The sequence below is a fragment of the Notechis scutatus genome, chromosome 4, assembly GCF_049901735.1.
Source record: "Notechis scutatus isolate UNSWTSFEM ecotype Mainland chromosome 4, rNotScu1.2, whole genome shotgun sequence".
Classification (NCBI taxonomy): domain Eukaryota; kingdom Metazoa; phylum Chordata; class Lepidosauria; order Squamata; family Elapidae; genus Notechis; species Notechis scutatus.
Window position 1 is genome coordinate 144,321,937 of NC_142012.1, and position 6,227 is coordinate 144,328,163.

A 6,227-nucleotide genomic window follows, 5' to 3' on the forward strand; every position below is an offset into this window, starting at 1 on the left:
ATCCCCTGAGAATTTCACTGATTTTTTTTCTCCTTTTAAAAATAATTTGAAGGCAATTTCATTCTTATCATGTGGAATGAGAGGGCTCAAAAATGCAGTTTTTTCCCCACTGCAAAAGACTATTCCTCAGAAGAAGAAAATATTAAAAAGCAAATGGAAATGAATGTCTTCATGAAAATGGCATGAAACACATTAAATAATAGTTGAGGCTGATTTCATTCAGGAGATGTACAAAATTTCTCCTTACATGACATCAACTTTCTCCTACAAAACATCTATCTGATGTCACCTGGTGTCTTATAATATGTCAAGAGACAATGATGAAGCATATTGAATTTGATGCTGGTGAAAATAAGTCACTGGGAATAAGATTTGGGTCATTATACAATGATACATGGTCCTGTTCCTTTTACTAAACAGAAATAGCTATTTAAAAATTTACTGGTGGAAGCACTTTTTTCTTTTCTGGAAAACTGTTGCCTGATCAATCCTATCTTTTGTACTTCTGCTAATTATATATCACAAATGCCTGATCTACTAGAAATAATTTCCATCACGAACAATGCATTCCTAACCTAACAAGACATGCTGACCTTTGCAAATTGATTCCTCTCCAGTCCTTGTTGTTTTGGAGAAGGGCATGGCAACAACAGTCTCTCCAGAAGTTTGTACAAGAAACTATTAGATGAAAGCTAAAAAAAAAAAAAAAAATCCCCTAAAGGCAGAAAAAGTAGACTTGAAATGTACAGTTTTAAAGGATATAACCAAAGTCATTTTATGAGAAGGATGAAAATTAAGCAGACTTAACTGGCAACAATGCTTGAAGCTGCCTTCTGATACAAAGGACTGGGCAGGCAGAAATTGCTTTCATAACTACATTGGGCGAGAGGTTAAGCCTCTCATGTTGGCTCCAATCCCTAAGCTAGAAAAAGCCTATACTTGGAAAATTGTGGCAGGAATGCATAATAAATTACAATACATCAGATATATCCAAAGGGTTCATAAAAACACAGTGACACTGAACTAAAAATACAGTTTCAAATTCATAAAATAAAATCACATGCTTTGACCCATTCAGATATAGTGCTGATTTGTGGTTTGAAAAATCCATGATTTACTTATTATATTTTGAGCAAATTGCAATTTGTTTATGTAAACTTGGAGTAATGAAAATTCAGGCCCGATATATGTACAGTAAATTCAAAATTTCATTATCAATGATTTAAAAAAAAACATGTGGCACATGGCTAGATGGGCTAGCAGGACTGAACTCTTTCCTCACTTTCAAATTCTTCTCCTTTTGTAACAACCTTTACCTGCCCTTACAATTCACTAGCATTGTTACTCATTGTTGCTTTCTATCTCTGTATAAGGAAACCAAGATACTGTTTTAATGAATTTATGTTTATAGGTTTATAGGTTTATAGGGGTAGCAGAAAGTCTACCGTCACAAGACTTTTATCTCATGGACTCTCCCTCCCATTTTCTGTCCCAAAATTTCAAGATTTATATTTATTTAATGAAATGAAGCAACTATTTTAAAAATATTGTTTAGGAGACTATTTACCTCCAAAATGTAACTGAAGTCTCAATCATTCAGGCCAAAAGTTTATTTAAAAAGTTTCATTTTGGGGAGAAACCTCCTGCAGTCTGTATGGCAAGAGTTGGTTCATTCCAATGACTCTCTGATTCTCTGCCTACCCAAAATTTTGATTGAAGAAGTTACTGTGATGATTGAGCAATGAAAAGTCTCAGTTTTAATAAACTTTGGTCCAGCTGACATGATTTAACCTGTTTCTAAGATATTTACCTCCATTTTTGTGTATTTTAATTAAGGGGGAAAGAAAATGTGGAAGTCTCATATAAATCTGGAATTCTTGTACTCATTTTCCACATGGATGCATAGAGGAAAGATGGCAGGTACAGGCATATATGCAGGGAAAAGAGACTGGATTCTTAATGGGACTTGGATGCAATTTTACCCCCTCTGTACATTACAAAGGTGCCACAATGCTTTGCTTTCTCAAAAGAGCTGGCCTTTGCTGCCTGACAAGCAGAGCAATATCTGGCTTGTCCTGACATCTCTGAAATGGGACATTATGCAATCTTTATTGAACCCATTTCAATCCTGTCTGTTACTAAAACTGAAAGCCAATTAATTTTTCAGTAAAACGGTGATCAAGATATCCAGTGAATGTATTTGAGAGACATGTATCTATTAGAAAAATAATGAGGACTGAAGTTTGGAGAAATAATAAATTGCAAATGTATATAGAAACAGGTGTTGTTATGACATTATCCAGTAAGATATTTGATATTCAGCTTTAATTTCCCCAAATTCTCAAGAGCTGTGAAGTGTTTTGTTCAACCAATCTGATCAGAACTAGCATAGGTATTAACTAATGAATTGCCCTGCTAGGCATTTAATGACAAGTCATGTTACATTTGGTTCCTTATTTATATCTAAACTCCCTGGAAGGTAAAGGCCATTGCAAATTGATAGCATATTAGTCATTATATTTATTAAAAACTAAACTTTTTGGTTCTGCTTTCCCCTCCAAGTAGTTTGCAATTTGTTGGCTGAGTAAAAAGGAGATGCAGAAATTATTTTCAGCCTAGTTCTCATTTTTACATTATTTAACCCGTTTATTGTAGTAAGGAATGACTCAGCTCTGGATTCCATTTCAGAAAATGAGATATATTAAATAATTTTAAAGAATAATATTTCTAAACTGTGAGCATTTGCATATAACAGTTAAGATTAGGAGAAAGTTAGTAAGAAAAGGTTCATGCTTTCAAACCAGTCTAAACCCAGAATTTCAATTTATTTACTTATTTGAACAATTTCTAGGACTACCCATGTCACTACATTGGGGGTAGGATGGATCAGCTTCTCTCCCTCAATTGGCTGGAGTATTGTGAAGATTAAGAATCACTAATATTGATTCATAGCATAGATACAATCAGAAATAAATCCTATCTGATATTCAGTTTTAGGTTCATTAATCATTTCTGCTGGTTATATACCAGGACAAAAAAAACAGAAAATATATTTATATTTGGCTTTTAAGTTTCAAATCCCACACTCACACTTTTCCCAATGCTAGGTTCTTGTCTCTGTTGACCTTCTTTAACTGTTTAAATCCAGCCTTTTTCCTAAAACATAGTGAGTCAAAACTGCTAGATATTGAACCTCATGTAGTCAACAATTACCAGCAGTCTGATTAGAGTTTCAAGAAGAGGCATATTGAGATCTTCCTGGAGGTGTTATGGACTGAATATACCACTCTTATGCAATATTTGTGTTCTATCTTTGGGCTATAGATTATCCAGTCTCTTCAGACCAAGGCAAAGGTAGATGATAATTTTATTTGGCTAATTTTAAATGAGAACTTGTCTTAGCAATGTTTTGCAATTATCTTTTAACAAAGTTATAGTTTCATTCATTCAGAAAATGTAAAACAGACTGATCCATGCAATGCAGGATTTGATTCCGTAATTCATGAAAGTTTGTGTTTGAATCCCTGTATTCTTGTGGGAAATAAGTCTACCCCACAGGATATTCATTGTAAACAACTACACGGTTTCTGTAAGTTCTATATTTCAGAGAGATAACAGAGAAAACTATTGAATATGTCCAGAGTAGAAGAATGTAGTGGTACAGAATATTTTTTGAATCATTCTTTTAATTTTTAGAACTTTGCAGAAACATATTAAGATTAAATCCTTTTAAGATTAAATATATTTGTTTATTTGCTTGCTTATTTCTAGCATTTTTATGCCACTCCATTGAAACCAGTTCTGAATTTGTGCATAACACAAGCAAAAAATAAAAACAAAAGACAAACCACAAGATCACCATTCCCCCAGAGGCAAGTCCAAACTTAGTATTTCCCAAATGTTCTTAGTATTTCTCCCAAATGTTCAGAAGCATATTTTCACAAGTGCCCAAAAATCAATGATATGGCAGTCTGTATGTATAGGTCCAAGCTATTTTGGGGGGAGGTGCAGCATTGGAGGAGGACCCAAAGGAGCTTTTTCAAGAGGCAACTGGACTTTCTGGTTTTTCTTTGGAGATGTTTCACTTCTCATTCAAGAAGCTTCTTAGCTCTGAGCTAAAGAAGCTTCTTGGATGACAAGTGAAATGTCTTTAAAGAAAAACCAGAAAGTCCAGTTGCCTCTTGAAAAAGCACCTCTGGGACAACCGTGTCATGACCTAGATGACTGAGAATCTCCATAGACAATGGAGGAGGAATTATTCATAAATGGTAATACTTGAGATACTGACATATTTAACTTATTTGGAGATAGGATTCCCAGCAACATTCTCTTCATGATCTTATTTCATTCATTTCAGAATAAGATGTCTAGGTCCTGAGTCATGTAGAAGTTTAAAGGTAACCAGCAATTTGAATTGCATACAGAAACTAACTAGAAGTCAACGCAGTTCCCAGAATAGAGTTATTACATGAGCAAATGTAGATACACTTCTCAGTAGCTGGGCAACTGCTTCCTGAATCAGTTTCAGCTTGTACATGGTTTTCAAGAGTGAATTAAGATAGTCTAGCCATAAGATGACAAGGGGATAAGTGACCATGCACAGTGTCTCTTGATTCTTGTGTGGAATTGGCACACAAGATTTTACATCTACAGTCTTTACTTGTTGCTCAAATACTATAGGAGCTGTGGATCTAGGAGAACTCCTATATTGTGAACTTTCTAGAACTATAGATGCGCTGTCTTCAGACTTAAAAGGCTTTCAAATCTATAGCCATTTCATTTTGTTAGGATTAGCCTACAACAATTCCTTTCTATCCAGGTCCTAACCACCAGGTTTGGGCCAAGTCAAGACCACCCCTTTATCTCCTGCCCAGTTCATTTGAGCTTGTATCATCAATTAAACCACATCCCATGCTGGTAAATTACCTAATAGTGACAAATGAGGTCATTTTCTGTCAAAGACCCCATCCAGTAACTTCATGTAAATATTAAATAGTTAGGGGGAAAGGGCTGAGCCATACATTGTATCATAATAAAGCAATCAAATGCCCAATATCATTCTTCCATCACTGCCACCATCAGGTACTGATTGTTCAGGAAGGAAATCACAAAATTATCCTTCCCCATAAAAAGACTTGCAATCAGTCCAAAAGGATATAAAATTGATAGTATAAAAGGCTGATAATAAGCCAATCAAAAAGTACAAAACTCCAAACCTAGTATATAAAGAAACATATCCAAAAAAAAGTTTATTCTTGTGCTAGCATACAGTTTTGTATAAGCATCCATGTGAGATTACATGACCTGGATTTCAGCTGGATAGAAAGAAATGTAAGTCCTGAAAAGTATAAAGTCCAGAAGTGCAAGAATACAAATTTACAATCACATGTTCAGATTCTGTAATGGATTATGTGAATGACCTTGGGGGGGGGGGGGGAGGAAGAGATTCTGCAATCTCTTGCAATCAGACAGAAAAGACAGGAACTCCAAGTGACTTAACAGTCAGGAAAAGTTACTTAGGAAGGCCCTGCCCCAATGGATCGAGCAATTAAAAGTGGTGGTAGGAACTTTGTACTTTCAGGCCTGCAAAATTCTTTTAATGTAGTCTTCTAAGAAAGTATAATTAGATCATCTAGTTATATTTCCTGTTTGGCTTTCCCAGGAGGCCGACAGATTCCTTGAATTTGGCCAATTTCGAAGACACACCCAAATCATCAGTGTTTCTGAAGCAGACGTGTAGAGTGTATTATAGAAATGAAATAAGGCTGTAACTTATATATGGCCACCAATAACCAGATCTGTATACTCAAGATATAGTTGTAGGATATCCATAATAAAATAAGCTAAAATGGCTTTTCATTTATAATTTATATTGCATAATTTACTAAAAGGCAGTCTCTCAATTTTATTTCTATAAATTTAAATATATCTCCATACATCTCAAAACTGATCTGGTTCAGAATTTCCTTGGCATCTTTAGGACACTTTGGAAAAAAGGAAACAACCTCCATAATCTGTAGGTTTGTTTTAGGTCAAGCTCCAGAAGAGTTCTTGAGATTGAGGATAATTTCCCCAAAAGGGAGCAATGTACCATGAAAAGTCTTTTAACTATTCTTCCAACTGAATACCACCAAAGATCATCATCCAAGCATGTAAACTCTTTCAATATCATATCACCTAAAATTGAACCTAAAGAAAGAAGAGAGAAAGCTATATAGATTTCTTTA